Consider the following 20,150-nt stretch of genomic DNA (forward strand, 5'->3'; position numbering starts at 1 on the left):
TTATTTTTATAATACTTATCCGTACAACCAAATTGGGGTGCTGTTTTATTTTTGCAACATGCTAGGTTTTTCCATTTTTATTTCTTATTTATGTTTTTCACATAGTTCTATAAACCATCGTTGTAAAAATTTCATTCTAGCTCCTAAAGTATCTGTTAATCCTGCTTCATTCCAACTTTTTATTACTTTTGAATTAAAAGATTCTGGTAATTTTGTAAAATATAATTTTCTTATTTCTTTACTTTCTTCTGTACAATATGTTCCTTTATAGCATTCTCTAAATGCACATGTATATTCATCTATATAACACATATTACATATTGATAATTTTGTCATTAGATTCCGGTTTATGATTTTTTCTTTATTTTGTTCTTTTACTTCTGTTGTCATACTACTAAATTCATTTCTTATAGCTACTTCGTATTTATATAATATTTCCACAGTTGTAGTAGCTAATTCACCATCAAATTTTTTATTACTTCTTAAGGTTTTTAAACTTTCCTCTGATAAATTTTGTAGCCATAATTTTACTATTCCTATAAGTTTTCTTTCTATATAACCTGGTGTTTCTGTCATTCCTATTTTGTTATCTATTAATTGTTTTGATATATATCCTATCCATAATTGGATTGTTTTATTTATATCTGCTACACAGTCTAAATCTAAAAAATTATGTTGTTCAGTTATTGGTGTAGGTGTCCATTTTTTATTCAATCTTTTATCCCATATAGTTTTTTCTTTATCATATTGTTCATAGTTTGCATTATAATATTTTAATTTTTTTGGGTTTTTTACTCGTGATGTACTCGGTTTTTCATCCATGTCTACGTTTCCTGTATTTACTTCTAAATTCTTTGTATTAGCTCCACATTTTTATAGTCATGCTGCTGACTTGTACTAGCGTTAGACTTCAGATTATCTTCATTAGTCTTTAGCTTTTGTATCTCATTGTCCATACTATCCACTTTGATACAAAGTGTAGTAATGGCTTTGAGTATCTCTTCGATTGTATTTTCTTTCTCAGTTTGAGTAGCTTTGTCTTGATAAGTAATCTGCAATAACATTCTTGTCAGTTTTTATTACTTCAATAGTGAATGTAAAATTTAATATATTTAATACCAATCTTCTCATTTCTTTTGTAGGAAGAACTTGAAGATTCAAAGGGTTTCAACTCCAAGAAATTGGACTTGGGTCTTGTTGGTTCTTCACTCTTGGCTTGTTTTAAAACTTAAATCTTCATACCCATTTGAATACAAACTCATATTGGTATAAATTTCTATCTCTTTTACTTGTGTAGCTAAAACCCTAATTCTTGGGGTGTGATTTTGTGAATATGGGTTAGATTATCTGTCAGGTCTTGCTTGTTGATGATTTATTTGTTGGTTAGATGTTATTTCGTTTAGTAGTTGTAGTGGAACTTAATGAAATTGTAGTTGCAAATACGATTTCACCTTTGTTATATCGGCTTGCTCGAGAGAGAGGTCGTAAAATTAAGACTACTAAATTGATGGCCGGTGGGAATGGGTCGACATGAGGTTCAGCTTAAGAGAGTGAACCCTATACTTTCTCCCACACACTCAGCTCGAGAAAGTGAGTGGGCTAAGGTGAAGGCTATTCTTCATGCGGCAAGTGGATGTCCGAGAGGAACCCATGTGATTCGGGGTAAGTTGCTCGAGAGAGAATTTACCCCCACTATAGTCTAGCCTAGTCACAAATATTCAATGAATTTACTATAAGCATGTACCCAATAGTCTAGTCTAACCCGTATTCCTATCACATCCTAAGAATCCCGTCTCCATATTTGTATCTCTCTTTATGTTTTGTTGATTTTGCTCTTTACATATTTACAAACCTCCCATTGATATTTGACACTCATGTCAAACCCTTTAATTTGTCATGTCTTCGTTCGATAAAGTCTTTAGCTACGATTAGCTTTAGCACTTTTGCGCTTAACCACTAACTTTCAGGAACCGCTCCCTTGGGACTCGACCCCAACCCTTGGTTGGGTTACTTTACTATTGTACGATCGTAGACACTTGCATTGGAAGTTGTGTCTTGATTACGCAAACATCACACACATAAGATATGAATTTTAGAATTCGAGGATTCATTCAACACTCACGCTCAAAAGTGACTTCAAGTACAGTTAGTGCTCAATACCATAGGCTTACCCTTATTTTCACTGGTCTCCAAACTAGTTGCTAGGATCACTATAGGACTTTTCTTAGCTTGTAACGTAGGCTCAGGGTCAGGTGTGGTACATTTGGGCACTTTTTAGTGACTTTTTGCCCTCCTTGACATTACATTGGCTATTTACCTCTTCCTTCACCTATTTTTGGTAACTTTTCATCTCAATTTCTTTTCCTTAACTTTTTTCAACCAAGGATGCGAGTTTTGACTTTTTCACTTTCTTCTTTCTCTTTCACTTTCTTTTTCTTTTATTTCTTTCAATACTTTTCTTTTGATTCTTTTGCACAAAGCCACATCTTTTTTCATATTTTTTCTCTTTTCAACACTAAACTCTTTTCATACCCTTTTCCATTTGGTTTCCTTTTTCATAGCCACCCTCAACTTATGCATTTTGCATTAGTTAAGGTGCACAATGTCCGATGTCGGACCAAGGCCAAGATAAAGGTAACTTTTGGGCTTAGCCACCCTCAACTTAGGATTTTGGACTAAGTGAAGGTGCAAATGTCCAAGGAGGGGCCAGGGCCAAGACAATATTTTAAGTGAAGGTGAGTTAGGTGAATCAAGAGAATTGGTCAATTTTAGGCTCAAATATTTGGATCAAAAGGGAATAATGCTACCATTTAGTTAGATCATTTTAGGCTTAAGTGGACTAATTTGAACAATGGCCTATGATCACTTCCTAACTTCTAGCCTAGATTATCCTAGCAGAACCAACGGGACAAGTTCTAGATTGGCACAAAACTGTCTAAACAATCAACTATTCTCACACACTCTTGGCACATTGTTTCATTATCAGATTATCAGATTACCCAATTCAAGTTTTTAGCTTAAGTCATGACGTCAAATCGGTTCTTATCAAGTCACATTTAGATCCAACACATTCAACTTATCAAGACTACAAATTTAGCACAATTCTTTATTTTTGGACAGGGATCATTTTTTATCATGTTTTTCATGCCATCATGCTTCCATTTTTCTACACCTAATCCTACACACTCATTCTACACATGCCGGTTCAACAGAAATTAAACAGTCTCTTGGAGAAAAAGAACACAGGCAAGAAAACCCCAAGAGAGGATTATGAGTTGGGTTACTCAGACTTCACCTTATCACTCACAATCCATTTACCCCACCCCAAGAAAATATAGTGCAATTGTCCCCAATGAACAAAAAGTAAAGAATAAAGGAACGGGTGAAGCAAACATGTGGGGAATAGCTCCGAAGAGCTATCAACAAGTGGGCGGGTCCGATTTCCAAGAGCCCGCTGGATCAACACTTGGGTCACCCTCAGTAGTGCTCGCATCAACTGTCACAGCACCCTCAGTAGTGTTATTAACCACTCTCACTGCACCATCAATGGTGCTCACACTGCTCGAAGCACCAATACCAACCTCCCTAAGCCTCTGCTGCCGCAACTCCTCATCAAGAATAGATGCCCTTCGAGCCGCCTCAGTCTCTTGGCGCTTCCTCTTGCTAGCTCTACCGGCCTCAGTATCATCAAAAGCCCGAATGGAGAGGGGCGCTTCACAGTATGACGGGAAAAAGTAGGAGGTAACATCTCATCCCCAAATAGAGCATCGAACACCGTATCATCAACCGGTGTTGTGGGGGCCAACTCTGGCTCAATCTCTGGTGGATCTAGAAGGGTGTCAATGTCAGCCCGGAGACTAGCTAACTCCTCCCAGAAAGCAGAGACATTTATGGTTGGGGCTGGTCAATCTAAGACCCGCAGCTCGAATGCATCAAAACACTGGTGTACTGCCTGAACCTTTAGGTCCATCATCAGCTCCATCTGCTGCTCCACCCTAGTCACGGAATCCTCTTTTGTGTGTTGCATCCAAGGCCTAATATACTCTAGTAATATGGTCATCTGAGCCTCCAAATTCTGGACTCGAGCTAAAGGTACAACAGCAAACCCTGAAGAGGGGGTGGCTCTGGATGAGCTAGGGGCCTGACTGGCGGCCAGAGAATGGGAAGTCGGAGCATCCTCAATGGGGGCTAGAAGGGCAGGCTTATCAACCTATATCTGCTCCACATCGATCACTAAGTCCGCTCCTAGTGGAGGCACCTCAACCTATTCTCTGCGCGGTGCAGCCACATTGGCCTCATCTATAATCAGGCCGATATCCAGGGTCTTGGTCGCCTGGATCAGCTTATCACAATGCCAGACCGGCACTCTAGAATACCTGCACAACTGAAAGATGAGGAATGGAAATAGGTAAGTGGTGGTGGCCTTGAAGGCCCTGTCGTGAATATCTGCAATAATCATACGGGTAAAGTCCAAGGGAAGCCACCATGACTGCGCGATCCCAAGTGAGTACATTATTAGCCTGCGTGGGAGGCACCCAACTCCGTACCAACAACTAGAAAAATTTGGCCACAAATGTGAGAGTGGCATTCTTTATGCTCAAGCCCGGGGTGCTGACCCACTCTGCACACTCTTTGTCTGTAGCAATGTGATGAGCCAACCTGCGCAATAAACTCTCCCTCTACTATGCATTCCTCTGGAATGCCCCGCTCCTCACTATGTCCCAACGATAATCAAACTCGGCCGTATTGATGGCTAGTGTATGGCCCAGGCCGTAGAGGAACCTGCGAATGGTGGCCTTGGATAGATCAACAGAAAAATTAGGTACTAGTGTCACCGTGAGTGGAGGTTGTGTGGCGGGTTTGGCCCGTCTGTCAATAGAACCTTGTAGGGTGGCGGCGTAGGAAGCATAGAACTCCCTCACGATCTCCTCACTATAAGACCCTGGGCTACGGGCCATCCACTTGCACATGTGTCTCTGGAAGAGTGCATGGATGTCAGGCATAGTATGAAGACTGCCTGTGAGGACTCGGCGCTCCTCAGTAATCAATCGGGCCATCCTCTCCTTCTCATTCAGTATCCTGGAGTCCTAGTATATCTGTCACTGACCATTGACACACCACCGATTTGGCTCCTCATCAACAGGCTCGATGTTAGGTGGTACAGGGATGTCCCCATCACTAGTAGCCTCATTAGACGAGGCACCCCTACCATGTGAACTTGACCTAGATGCGGAGCCGAAGCCGGAATCGAAACCAGAAGTAGAGGACGACTCAGAGCCGAAAGCAGAACCAACCGATGAACCGATTAGTGTATCCTCCTCATCAAACTAGGAGGAAGTGACTACGTCGGGAATCACCTATCAAGATTAATTCTGTGTAGCACGAGGTGTTATGGGGGATGTCCTGGTGGCAGGTGGAACATATGCAGGATCAGTCTCCGCATCAGTGTCTTTATCAATCAGTAGAAAGCTTGGTGCAACTGATTTGGACTTTTCCTTTGGTGCGAAGGTCAGGACTTTCTTAGGAGCCATGGTACCTGTGGAGGCATAATTAGTACTAAAATAAACCAATAACACACTTGAAATTTTTTTAGAACAAAGAACGAACCAAAACAAAAAAAAACAAAAAAAGTTTCTGATAGTAGCTTCAGTGGTCACCTACGGTCCATAGGTGGATCTACGGTCCGTGGGTCCCCTCCATAGGTAAGATGTCCCAAAAAGTTGGGCTCCGATGGGAACCACTGATGTGCAGAACGGTCCGTAGACGGGGTCTCGTGGGTCAAGTCTGTGTTAGGTATCACACATACCTCATATTTAAACCATATCCGACAATTTCAAACAATCAACCAAAGTCTAATCATGCATTTCAATATAATTTATGATAGTTCGTCATCCCTAAGGTTCCGATTACTAATTATTTAACATGTATTGCATACGAAACTAGGAACCCTAAGTCGAAACTTTCATTTAGACTATTTTTCTCTAATTTAATTTATTACAAAGACAACACAATCACATTATATTGTCCCAAGGGTTTTTCTAACTTTAGCTTATCATGCATTTTCATACAAAAACAACCCAAGGTCAAGATCCACTTCATGGCTTCATATTTTGAACAATGAATATCGAAATTCAGAGTTAAGTTGAAATTGTTTACCTTACAAGCAATGGAAGTGGGTGAATGTGTGATGACAATGAACTCCTTAGACCTTTTTCTACCCTTTTGACGTCGAACCCGGATAATGAGGACTGGAGATAAGGATTTGAGAAGAAGGAGAAGTGCAAGTGAATGGGGAGTGATCTGTGGGATTTGGGAGATTAATGGAGTGATTCTGGGAGAGGAAGGGGTTACAAACGTTTGAGAGGGAGTTTTGAATGTGGGGGATGAATATTAAAAATGAAGGGTTATATTTACAAGTTGTCCAGGTCGGGTCGGGCAAATCCTAGGTTTGGACCCACGAAACCCCGTCTATGGGTATTGGGTCGACCTACGGACCGTGGGTAGGGTCCGTAGGTCACTCCATACTTAGACAAAATTTTGAAAACTTACCTAGGGTCTACGGACACCATTCATGGTCTGTGGATTAACCTACGGACCGTCGATGGGGTCCGTAGACCTCTGCAACAGTCATTTTTTGCAGATTTTGCTTTTCATCCCCGCACATGTAGCAACCGTTAGGACTTTATTTTTACATTTTATAGACACTTTTTAGAAACTTTGTAGACACAGACCCTATGCTATATCTAGCCAACACTAGACAAAAATAAACTATAATCTAAAAATTTACAGAAAATCAATTAAACAAAGAAAACTCCTAAATCGGCAAGAAAAACCTATAGTTGGCTAGATTGTACATCTTGGGTTGCCTCCCAAGCAGAGCTTGATTTAACTTCGCGGCACGATGTAGGCCTCTTGATTACTCTGCCTTCATCAAGATAGTAGGCCTCAACCACCTCTTGTACATTCTTCTCTTTTCCTGGGTAGACCTTGATCCTTTGCGTGTTCACCTTGAACCTTGTTCCCTCGATGTTTTCGAGCTCGACCGCTCCATGTGGGAACACTTGCACGACTATGAATGGCCTGGTCCACTTGGACTTGAGTTTGCTAGGAAACAAGCGCAACCTAGAGTTGAAGAGAAGCATCAGATCACCCACAACAAATTCTCGCTTTTCAATCTTTTGATCATGATACTTCTTCATCTTCTCCCTGTACATGGTTGGACTTTCATAAGCTCTTAAGAGAAACTCATCAAGCACATTCATGTCACTTACTCTCTGATTTGATGCGGCGCCCCAATCCAAATTCAGCTTCTTTAAAGCCCACATAGCCATATGTTTAGATCTACCGACAAATGGCAAGACTTCCCATATACAAATTGGTAGGCGGACATACCTATGGGAGTCTTGAATGCAGTGCGATAGACCCATAGAGCATCATCAAGCTTCCTTGACCAATCGGTTCTTTTCACATTCACAGTCTTAGCTAGAATCTGCTTGATCTCTCTGTTGGACTCTTCAACTTGCCCACTAGACTGCGGATGGTAAGGAATGGCTATATTGTGGCAGATGCCATATTTCTCAAGTAACAGCTTTAACAACTTATTACAGAAGTGGGAACCTCCATCGCTGATAATCGCCCTAGGTGTACCAAATCTGAAGAAAATATTCTTTTTCAGGAATGCGGTGACACTTTTACCTTCATTGTTGGAAAGCGCAATTGCTTCCACCCACTTCGACACATAATCAATCGCAACAAGAATATACTTCATCCCATGTGACCTCACAATTGGACCCATAAAATCAATGCCCCATACATCAAATAAGATCACCAATATTGGATTCATCGAAAGATCTTGCCTCTTTGAAATTCCTCCTTCTCTTTGGCAACGGTCACAAGACTTGGCGAAATCATGAGCATCTTGGTGGATGGTAGGCCAGTAATACCCACACTGCAAAATTTTATACGCAGTCCAAATACCACTACGATGCCCACCAACAGGCGATGAATGACACGCCTCTAGTATACTCAACATCTCAACCTCGGGCACACAGCGACGAATAATCCCATCAACACAAATATGGTACAAATAAGGCTCATCCCAAAAGAACTTCTTCACATCATGCATAAACTTTTTCCTTTGGTGAAACGACAAATCCGGTGGCACCAAATCACTTGCCAAGTAGTTAGCAAAGTCTGCGAACCAAGGAATCAGATCATGAGAAGCAACCAATACATGTTCATCCGGAAAAGTATCATTAATTTCAGCCCCATCTCTTAGCTTAAGCATAACTTCCTTCTCCAATCTGGACAAGTGATCGGCAACTTGACTTTGTGTCCCCTTTCTATCTCACCTCAAAGTCGAACTCTTGCAGCAACAACACCCATCTAATCAACCTCGGTTTTGCATCCTTCTTATCCATCAAATACCTCAATACAGAATGGTCAGTATGCACTATGACCTTAGTACCAAGCAAGTAGGATCGAAATTTCTTGAATGCGAAAACCACCACAAGAAGCTCATGTTCAGTCACTATATAGCTCTTTTGAGCCACATTTAGAGATTTGTTGGCATAGTAAATAGGATGAAAATCTTCTCTCGCCTCTATCCTAATACCACACCAAGCACCACTCCACTCGCATCACACATTACCTCAAATTGTAGGCCCCAATCCAATGAAATAATGATAGGAGCGGAAACTAGCTTTACCTTCAACTCTCCAAATGCTCCCAGACAAACATCATCAAAATCAAACTTACGCTCCTTTTCGAGCAATTTGCACAATGGATGTGCAATTTTGGAGAAATCCTTGATGAACCTCCTATAGAAATCTGCATGCCCAAGAAAACTGCTAACACCTTTAATAGAGATAAGTGGTGGAAGCTTCTCTATTACCTTGACTTTCGCTCTATCAACCTCAATACCCTTCTCAGAAATACGATGACCCAGAACTATCCCTTCTCGCATCGTAAAGTGGCACTTTTCCCAATTGAGCACAAGATTTCACTCTTCACACCGTTTAAGCACCTCGGCCAAATGATCCAAACAACAATCAAAAGAGTCACCTACAACAGAGAAATCATCCATAAATACCTCAATAGTTTCCTCTACCATATTAGAAAATATCGACATCATACAACGCTGGAAGGTCACTGGAGCTTTACACAACCCAAATGGCATCCGTTTGTAGGCGAAAGTCCCATAAGGGCAAGTGAAGGTGGTCTTCTCTTGGTCTTCCGGAGCTATGGAAATCTGATTGTAGCCTGAATAACCATCAAGAAAACAATACCAACCCTTACCAGCAAGTCGGTCCAACAACTGATCCATGAACGACATAGGGAAGTGGTCATTTTCTGTCCACACATTTAATTTTCGATAGTCCATGTAGACTCTCCATCCAGTCACGGGCCGCATCGGAACAAGATTGCTTCTCGCATTAGGTACACAGTCATCCCACCTTTCTTGGGCACACACTGAACAGGACACACCCAACCACTATCAGCAATAGGATAAATAACTCCAGCATCCAACCACTTGATGATTTCCATTTTAACTACCTCTTGTATAGGCGGATTAATTCTCATTTGGTGCTCAATACTAGGCTTGTAATCCGGCATGAGTTGGATTTTATGAGAACAAATGCCAGGAGGGATCCCAATGATGTCCGCAATAGTCCACCCTATAGCCCGCTTGAACCTCTTCAACACAGAAACCAATGCCTCAACTTGTGTCACATTCAAATTTTCCGCAATGATGACCGGTAAAGTACCATCTCTCCCAAAGAATACATACCTCAAATGTGATGGTAAAGCCTTAAGCTCCAATTTTGGGGCCTCTTCAATAGACGGTCTTTAGGGTGGAGAGTCGCGATTCTTCATGTCTAGCTCCAATCTCTTTGGTTTTGAACGGGTTTCAAACCTATCAAGTGCAGCGACCAATTCATCATAGTCTTTAATATCATTACCCTCAAAGTTCATCATAATTGTTGCTAGTGCATCAACACCCAATTTCTCTTCAATAGACACCTCAGAACCACTCTCTACAATATGATTCACCACTGATACCAACTTGAGCTCACTACTCTACTTCATAGATCTACAGATGTTGAAAGTCACCTCTTCACTATTCAATCGGAACTTCATCTTCCCTTTCTACATATCGACCAAGGCGCACCCAATGGAAACAAATGGTCTCCCCAGGATAATGGGAACCTTAAAATCAACCTCATAATCAAGTATCACAAAATCTGCCGGAAAGATAAAAGACTCCACTTTCACTAGTACATCTTGGAGCACACCAATGGGCCTCTTCACAGTTCTATCGGCCATGAGCAATCGCATTGAAGTCGATTTTGGATCCCCTAAACCCAAATTCTTGTAAATAGACAATGGCATCAGATTAATGCTAGCACCCAAATCACACAACGCCTTAGCAAAATGCAACAACCTGATGGTACATGGAATAGTGAAGGCACCAGGATCCTCCTTCTTCTACACAAGGGACCTTGTAGCAATAGCACTACAATGTTGCAACCTATCATCATCTTCAAAACTCACGACCCTTTTCTTAGTCACCAAATCATAAACTTTGCATACCCAGGCATTTGCTCTAAAACTTCTATCAATGGAACATTGATGGAAAGTTATTTCAATATAGCGATGAACCTGCGATATTTCCCATCTTCATTCTTCTTCACTAACCTTTGTGGGAATGGAAGTGGAGGTCTAGGCATGGGGACAACTTTTTCGGTTATCTCTGTTTCCTTCTCTATAAAATTCCTGGACTCTCCAGTAACCTCAATCTCTTCATCATCTTTCTCAACCACAATTTCAACCTCAGACGGCATAGGTGGATCAATGGTCTTCTTACCCCCTCAAGTAGTGACTGTCATACAATGCCTATCATTCTTCAGATTTTGGATGGTGTTTCTAGGAAGTGTGCCAGGCTGGCATGGGTTTACTGTAGTAGACAATTGATTCATCTTATGCTCAAGTTGCTTGATTGACACTGCATGGGCGTCAACTTTTTGACCAATACCAGACAAGTCATTTCACATCTCCTTCACATTCTCATCAATCAAATCAAACCTTTTTATCATCTTCTGCATCATATCCTCAATACGTGACATACTACACCCAGATTCCTTATTACCAGATTCCCAATTTTGAGGAGGAACATAAGGACCACCCTTATCATTTTTGTTGGCATAGTTGTTTCGATTGTAGTTGTTGTCGCGATTGTAGTTCCCATCCCTGACATACTGACCCTCTCGATTATATTTACCATAGTTCTGTCCTTGGTTTTCTTGACCTTTGCACTAATTTTCTGAATTGGAACCTTGGGCTTTGGCTCAGAAACCCCCCGTCTGATCATTCACCGCATAAGTATCATCTTTATAGTAGCACTCCTCAACTGGTGGTGGATTCCTAGTCAAATAATTCACAGCATTTACCTTTTTGGTACCTCCACTCACACGCTTCAACACCAACCCAAGTTTTGTACTCATCTGAGCCATCTCCTCACGAATGTCATCGACGGATTGACTAGGTGCAGATTGAACTGCAAAAGTGGTTCTTCTAGTGTTTGACTTTTGCGTTCTCCATGCTTTATTATTCCAGGAAATCTTCTCTAATTTCTCAGCGATTTCCTGGTAAGTCCACAAATTGGACTCATTTAGGGCTATAATTTGATTGAATTAGTGTCCTCAAATGCATATTTTGTCTCAATATCTGATGAAAACCCTTAAGTTTCAAGTATTTGAAGGTTGAGGGAAAGCATGGACACTACTTAACAAAAAGGAACAAAAGTAGCTGAAAGATCGAAGAAATGAAGATCTGAGAATCGCCGAACCCATTCAAAACATGTGTGATAATGTCACCCACTGGACTAAATGCGATATTCAGCTCATTTGGCGCACTGCCGAAGTATTTGGTGACTGATTCATTTTCTCGCCAACTAGGCACTTAGTGAAGATTCTTTCTCACCTTGCTCTGAATGTTTACCTACTAGAATTTTGTCTTTATTTGCTAGTTTTTAATTTTATTCTTGTTTTATTTGCAGGAGTGCCCGTTCTCTACTCACATGGGGGACAATGTTAAATGCTTTTGGTGGGGGTGTGTGCTTGGTCAGTGAATTCCTTTGTGTTTTTGGACCCTTTTGGACCCATTTTGCCACCTCTTGTGTATTTAATTGGAACTGTTCTTGTACAAATTTGAGTGACGGTTGGTATCAATACCGATGACTTGAATAGTGCTCTTAATCTTGTGATGAACATTGCACACTAGCAAAAGTGTGGAGTCTTGTTTGACATTGGTGTTAATGCCTTGTGTGATGAGCTTACTAAGAACCATGTGTGATGACATCTAGAATTTTCCCCGTTGGTCCGGTTGACTAAATGATGCAAGCTTTTGACATGCTCTTAGGCAAAAATTTTAAAGAGTGAAACAATTTGACACTACATCTTTTTTGGGCCTACCTTGTGAGTGTGTGAACTTTGCTTGAACACCCTTTGTGCCTTACCCTTTTCCTTGGAAAAAACTTGAGCAAATGAAACCTCTCTCTATCCCTTCACCTATAATCCTCATGAGATGTGGTTTGTTTGAATAGCCAACTTAGGCCAAAAGCCTAAGTTGGGGTGTGGTGAAAAGAGAAGGTTAATCAAGAAATATGAAGAAATTTCCCTCTACCCATGGTTTTGAAAAAGATGGGACCCCTTCATACAAAAAAAAAATAAGAAAGGAAAAGAAGGAAGAAAAAGAGAAAGAATGAAATTTTTTTGAAATAAAGTTGCAAAAAGAAATGGGGTGTCCAAAGTTTCATGGAAAATGAATAATGGGTGAATTCTGAGAATGAATTAAAATAAAGAACAAAAGGAAACGAAGTGTTGTGCACACCACATTTCATGAGGATAGCAACCACTGAGCCTAAATGACCATACATTTACACGCAACCCTGTTACAAGCCTTGAAAGCCTTTTTTATCTTGAGTGAGCTGAAACGAAGGTTGATTGGAAAATAAGTGCAAGCCTATGGGTGAAGTCATACATGTGTTCATCTTTCTGAGTGTGAGAGTTGTTGTGATTCCGGAGCTATAAATTGTTGAACAAATTGTGTGTGAATAGGGAATCATCTTGTGTGAGGGCATTCGAGTACCTTTGTTGAGCTTGAACTTGCATTTCAAGCAAGTATTGTGAACTTGAGAATCTTTGATAATATAGAGTCACAACTTGAATATTTGAGTGCACAATTGATCTTACATGAGTAAATTGAGTCTTGTTGTGTGCATTCATGATTGAGTCTTGTGAAACACTATTTGACACATCATTTTTGAACTGCTGAGCTTGAGTTTTACTTGAGGACAAGGAAAAATTTAAGTTGGGGGTGTTGATGAGTCCGAGATTTGGACTTATTTAGGGTTTTATTTATATAGATTTAGTGTCCTCAAATGCTTATTTTGTGCCAAAAACTGATGTAATTGATTTCCATATACATGGATTGAGGAACAAAGCTAGGACAGAAATGGGCAATAGAGACAACACGATCGAAAAAAAGAAGGTAAAAACAATCCTGACAATTGCTGATGTCACTCGGCGACTCGCCAAGTTGCTAAAGTTACAGAATGCAAAGGTTGAATTAGGGGTACCTTCGGCGAGCAGCAGTTCCACTCGGTGTGTCGGCGATCACATCGGCAATGGAAGACCAGGTCGCCAAAAGTACTAATGAAAGAGAGGAAAGGAAAAAGGGAATGTCGTGTAATCACTCGGCGATCCGATCTAGCTCGCCTAAAGTTACGGTGGTTGGACTAAGAAGAGGTAAAAAATGAAGGCGAGATGAAGAAAACTCGGTGAGTCGCCGAACGGTCGACGAAGCGTGACTTATCTCACCGATTGATCCCAAATAGCCACACATCAGATTTGCATAAATTCATTTTTGGAGGAGAGAGAAGGCATTCAGAAATGTGAGGAACAAAAGATTGAGAGTGAAAACACTACCATTGTGTATTTCAAGTGATTTTAGCAAGGTTTTTCGTTGTAATTTTGGAATAGAGAAGATTGTAGTTGATTTTAACTTCCGAATTACATTTAGCCAGCTATGGAAAATGTGGCAGGTGTTGCTTATCATCTTTTCATCATGATTGGCTAAAACCCTAACCTTGGGGGTTTGACAATGTGACCAATTGTTTCCTTCTACGAAATGGGTGTCATCAATTAGTGATTTGTGGTGGTAATTCGAAGTGGGTCTAAATTATTATGGTGGTTTAACGTCATTATTGCATATTTGGTGTGATAAATTTCAGAGTTTTGTACCTGCTTGAGAGAGAAGTACAGAGCCAACGTAGTATTTTAGCATCCTCAGTAGTGGGTCTTGATGCTTTTAGCTTGAGAAAGTGAGACCCAGGAAACGTGAGGAATAACTATCACGATTCAAGTGCTTTCTTTCGAACATCAACAAGCTTAACAAATAAGAACAACCCACATTATCTACTCTCTTGAGCTAGATAGGTAGAATCATGATTAGGATTTACTCTTTCGAGCTAAACCCATATCACCCCAATAACTACAATCATCAATTGAAAGCTTTGATTCTAAAACCTCTTTTTCAAGCAAGCCCAGAATTTCAAATTGCATTTGAAATAACAATTCTTAGATTAAAACATAGCTATCAATTAAAACCCACTTCAATTAAGCATTTTAATCGGTAAATAAAAATACCCATAAGCTAATTCAACCTATAATCAAATGATCACAACCCAAGAATTTGGGTTTTAGCTAAACATCATAAAAAAATAAAAACAATTACCAACTCGATTAAGCATCAGCTGGGTAATAGTCTCCAAGCCTTTACAATGTTTTCCAAAGGTTAAATTCAAAGACCCACTTGCAAATCTTCAAGTTTGAGCCTCAAAAAGATTCAAAGTCTACAATGGAACTCTAAAACTCAAAAGAAAACTCTACTCAATGATCCCATCCTCATTAATTTACAGTTCAAAACTCAATTTATAATTGCCCAAAATTTGGCCTGAAAAACCATTGGGCGAGATAAGTCGGGACTCGTCGAGTCATTCGGAAACCCTCCCTTTGCTCCCTTTCATCGCTATTTTGCATTGATCTTCAGCGTCCTAAGTTATGTAACTTTGGGCGATCCAACTTGATGTCGCGGAATGGATCAGCGAGTCACCGATTGGCCAATTTTGTTGCTAACTTGGTTTCTTCCTTAGGGCTGGAAACCTGGAACTTTAGGCTAACCATAAGAGCACTCGGTGGTTCTCTGAGTGGTCTTGGCAATCACTAGGATCACTTTTCTTCACTTCTTCAGCTCGTTTTGCTCCTTTTTGTCGGGTAGTGTCCTTGCCTTGCTCCTTAGCTCACATACCTGAAATTCAATGCTTTAACATCAGTTTTTAGCATAAATTAGGCATTTGAGGACACTTATACTTATGAAAACAAAGCCCTAATGAGTTTGAATCTCGAACTCATCAACACCCCCAACTTAAACTTTTGCTTATCCTCAAGTAAAACTCAAGATCAACAGTTCAATAAGGATGTCTCAAATAGTGTTGCATAAGACTCAACATGAATGCACACAAAAGGGTTCAAACTACACATACAATGCTCAATTGTGCACTCAAAGATTCAAATTGTGACTCACCATTGTCAAGGATACACAAGTTCACAATACTTGCTTCAAAAACAAGTTCAAGCTCAACAAAGGTACTCAAATGCCCTCACAACAAAGATGATTCCACATTCACACAAAATTCTTCAACAATTTAAAGTCTCAGAATCACATACAACTCTCACACTCAAAAAGACGAACGCATGCATGACTTCACCCATAGGCTTGCCCATATTTTTCAATCAACATTCATTTTAGCTCACTAAAGATCACAAAAAAAAGACTTGTAACGGGGCTGAGTGCAAAGGTATGGGCATTTAAGTTTAGTGGCATCTACCTTCATGAAGTATGGCTTGAAAATCACTCTTTCTCCTTCTCTTTCACATTCAAATATGTTCAAACTCCACTCCATTATTCAACTAGACATGAATCACCGGATACCCCATTTTTCACTATGTTCACACACTTTATTTCACAATTTTTGCTCTTTTTGAGCCTTTTTCTTTCTCTTTTATTTTTTATATATATGGAAGGGTTCCAATTATTTTTTTTCAAAACAATCCCAAAAAGGGGGAATTTTGTCACACTTCTTGACTTTCCTTCTTTTTCACCACACCCCCAACTTAGGCTTTTGGCGTAAGTTGTCTATTCAAACATACCAATACTTCATGAAGGTTACAGGTGATGGGATAAAGGGGTAAAAGTTTCTCAAGTTTCTTCCAAGAAAAGGATAGGCTCAAAAGGTGCCAAGGTAGGCTCACACATCTCACAGGGTTGGCCACAAAGTGGTATATTGTCAAATTGGCTCACTCTCCAAAATTCTTACCTAAGATCATTTCAATTGCTTGCTTCACTCAATCTATCGGACCAACAGGGCAAATTTTAGGTGTTATCAAGCATAATGTTCAAGATAGCCTCGCCACACAAGTCATCGGTACCAATATCAAACAATACTTCACATTTTCTAGCTAGCGTGCAATGGTTATTACAAGAGACTCATTCGACAACCGGCTAGTCACAATGAGATGCTAAAAGTTCACATATTGCCTATGTAACTTAGTTTGCCTCATCGTAGCCGTACATTCATTTCGTTCAATTCAGAGAACTATTCAAGTAATCGGTATTGATCAAAATTGACACTCAAATTTGCACAAGAACAACCACAATCATACACACAAGAGGTGGAAATTTTTTTAAATTGGTTCAAAAACCATTTTCATGTCAAAACAAAGGGCCACAATCTAAGAACATCCACAATATCACAACTAAGATATATATATAACACAATAAGCTCAACATTCACAATCAAAACAAAACCACTATTCATAAAATAGTCACAAGTGGTAGGTATGGAAATAGCTCACCCCCACCCAATAAAAAATAAGCAGTTGTTCTCAAATGCAACCAAAAATAAATTAGTATAAAATGAATAACAGAGAGGGAGGGGAGAAATCATCCTGCCAGGCTAAGCCTGGGTGAAGTTTTCATCTCATCCACTCCATCTGTCGGGGCATCAGTGCCCGGTATCTCATCAACCTTGGCTTCACTGGAGGCAACCATCAAAGTATCCCTTAGGAGGCCTGTCTAGCTGTCTCAAACATGGCACCCTCTAAGTCATCCAGGTCCTTATAAACATTCTCCTCAGGCACACCAAGCTGCTCCTCATTTGTCTCGGCCTCGGAATCAGCAGCAGCAACAACATCAGCCCTAATCTCATCTCTGGTGGTAGCCGGAGGCACCTCAGAACAGGCTGAAATATCTGCACTCGTGTCATCTTGGATCTCCACTATCCCAAATAGTGAGGTGAAATCAGTGGACTTCAGCTGGTCCACATCTTTCGTCAATCCAATAATGTCAGCCTTCAAGGTCGTTACCTCATTAGTAGCACCCTATCCTCTCTCACATACCTCTACTCTCGCTATAAGGGCATCAATCGAGGCCTTGAGAGGTGTTAATGTAGCAGTGATAAATCTCTCAATAATCCTACAAACTACGGCCTCTAGTCGGGAACACGCACATCGGCGGATTGAGCCAAATTCCCCATCTTATACAACATCGCCAAGGTGATCGGAGGTCTAGAGGCAGAAGTACACGCAGTAGATCTAGGGGGCAGAGGAGTAGCAAAAGTGCTAAGAGTGTCGGAAGTAGCGGAGCTAGAAGTACCTGAAGGTCCGGTGGCAAGAGTAGGCATAACTGCCTCTGCAGGTAGTGCCTCAATATAAATCCCCGGGGATGTGTCCACTAGAGGTGCTCTCCTCTTGTCAGAATCATCTCTCATGTACTCAACCTCTATTGCCGGATGTCGATAGAAGATATGGGTGTAATTTCAACATCCCTCTTCTCATCACGTGGAACTCTGGCCCGTCGACATAATTCGGTGATCAACACTGTAAAAAAAAGAGACGACTCACGCTTCTTGGCCCTCATGGTCATCTCCTACTCAATGATCAAACCCAAATTTAGCCGCTTCCAAGCTATGAAATATCCAAGACAGGCCGTCTTTGGTTGGCGGAGAATGGACTCATTTTCTGAAGGCATGATCGTGTTACTGATGAACCCAAACCAATATCTAGTAACTACATTGATGTCCTTCTTCTCTATCGGCGCTCCGGCCTCAATCCACCTTAGGGTGGTGTCAGAAATCAGGGGTGCTAGCCAACCCTTGAGGTCATCCAGAGTCTGTGTCTGGATCATACTCTGATAGTCATGCATGAATCTGGTAGCACACTCAAACACAACATTTATATCATCAGTTCAGCATTTTACTTTCTTTCCTTGAACAACCGCAGAGTCTACTGGTTTGAAGGCACTAGCCTTCTTCTTCTCCTGAGGCACCAAGTCACTATAGGCAGCATAGAAATCCCGGACCCATGTAGGAATGTATGGGCCACGGGTCTTGGTGAAGACCTCGAATATGTGGAACTTGAGAGTGTCCCACACAACTGGATGTCTGTCCACCACACCATCTGTGGACAGTCTCTTCTACTCTAAAGTGGTCCTCAATCCTTCGGCCTTTAACCAGTTGAGTGACCGGGGAGGAGGACCCTGTACTAGTGGTGTTGGGACCGCTGTATGTTTTGGAGCTGGAGGATTAGGAGTCTGAGCTGTCGGGATCCTAGACAAATCATGCATCGCCTTGGAGTGAAGCTCTGCTCTCTAGGCTTGCAGTAATTGATCTTCCTCAGGCTCAGAGAAAGAAGCCTGAGAATCATATGACTCTCTCTCACTGCCGGAGTTGTACTTTGATGTCTCAGTTATGGGCACCTTGCCCTTTCCCTTTCCTCCTTTTGGAGGTAGCTTCTTGGCCTTGGCATTGGAAGTTGTTGCTTCCTCATTGATGATGACTCTGCGTGCCCACTTTTGGGGTGGCATTCCACTATCAATCAAATTGGTCCTAGCCATTCCTGCAAACAACAAAGACAAACATTAGAAAAAATGTCAGAACAGTGCTAAAAATATGTTGTAGAATGACTCGCTGAACCATTCGGTGAGTCACCGAGTTACTTTGGCGAACCAGATCAGTCTCGCCAAAAGTTATAGAACAAAATTTTCAAAGATTCAAGATAGGTCGGCGATGTCTAGGGCCATTCGGTGAGTCACCGACACCAATCGACGAGCTAGAAGTAGCTCACCGAAAGTTTCAGTGTATTTAGGGATTAGGGGCGCGGAAGGGTGATCTAGAAGGACTTTCAGTGAGCTCAGGCGTATCACCGAAAGTTATAGACTCAAACTCACCAATTTATTGAAATTAAGGGCGATATGTGGTGGGTTTGGCGAACCGTCGAACCACTCGGCGAGCCCGACTTGGCTTGCCAAATGGAACTTCGTGCCAATTTTGTACCCCAATTTTCAAAATCAAACCCACAGCCCCCAAAAACAATATTAAACACAGACATTGCCAAAGTCAATCAAGACCCATACTACCCATGCCCTCGGGGTACTCAGACTTCCCCCTTTTTGGTCAAGATTGGCCATTTGACGTCTTTTGTCGTTAAGAAAAATGTCAAATGCTCCATCATTGGGAAAAATACGTCAGTTAGCACAATCCGGGGTTACTAGGACTTCACCCCACTAGACCCAACACAAATTGGCCACAACCTAACAATTAAGACTCGATTTAATCAAGCACAGCACGGGAATCGATCAAATACGCATAATTAAGCACTAATTTAACTCATTATAGGCAATCTGACAATTAAACAATGATTATATCATGCTACCCAACAACAATCAACAATAAATTACCGATTACATTCAAGTTCTACCACATATGGAGTTTGGGCTTCGGAAAAACAAACCTTTAATGTCGAAGATGAAATTTATAAAGCTAGGTGACAAAGTTCCACAATCTCGAGCAAAGATTTCATAAGGTATGATGGTAAAAACACAAGAATACTAATGATCTAAAGTCGGGTAAGAGGGTATGGGAGTTGAAAAGATAAGAAAGTAAAAGGATTAAATCGTTTGGCCTTTAAAACCTTTCAGTTCGCACTCCATTCAGTTGTATAAGTCGTGCCCGATGAACCACTCGATGATGC

General features: G+C 40.9%; 1 pseudogene; it reads right to left on the minus strand.

Annotated features, from left to right (window-relative positions):
• Positions 1-3,419: 3,419 nt before the first annotated feature.
• Positions 3,420-17,172, minus strand: LOC125825720 (uncharacterized; annotated as a pseudogene).
• Between the last annotated feature and the right edge of the window lie 2,978 nt (positions 17,173-20,150).

Source organism: Solanum verrucosum, unplaced genomic scaffold (assembly GCF_900185275.1).
Source record: "Solanum verrucosum unplaced genomic scaffold, falcon-dt-bn FXZP01000003.1, whole genome shotgun sequence".
Lineage (NCBI taxonomy): Eukaryota > Viridiplantae > Streptophyta > Magnoliopsida > Solanales > Solanaceae > Solanum > Solanum verrucosum.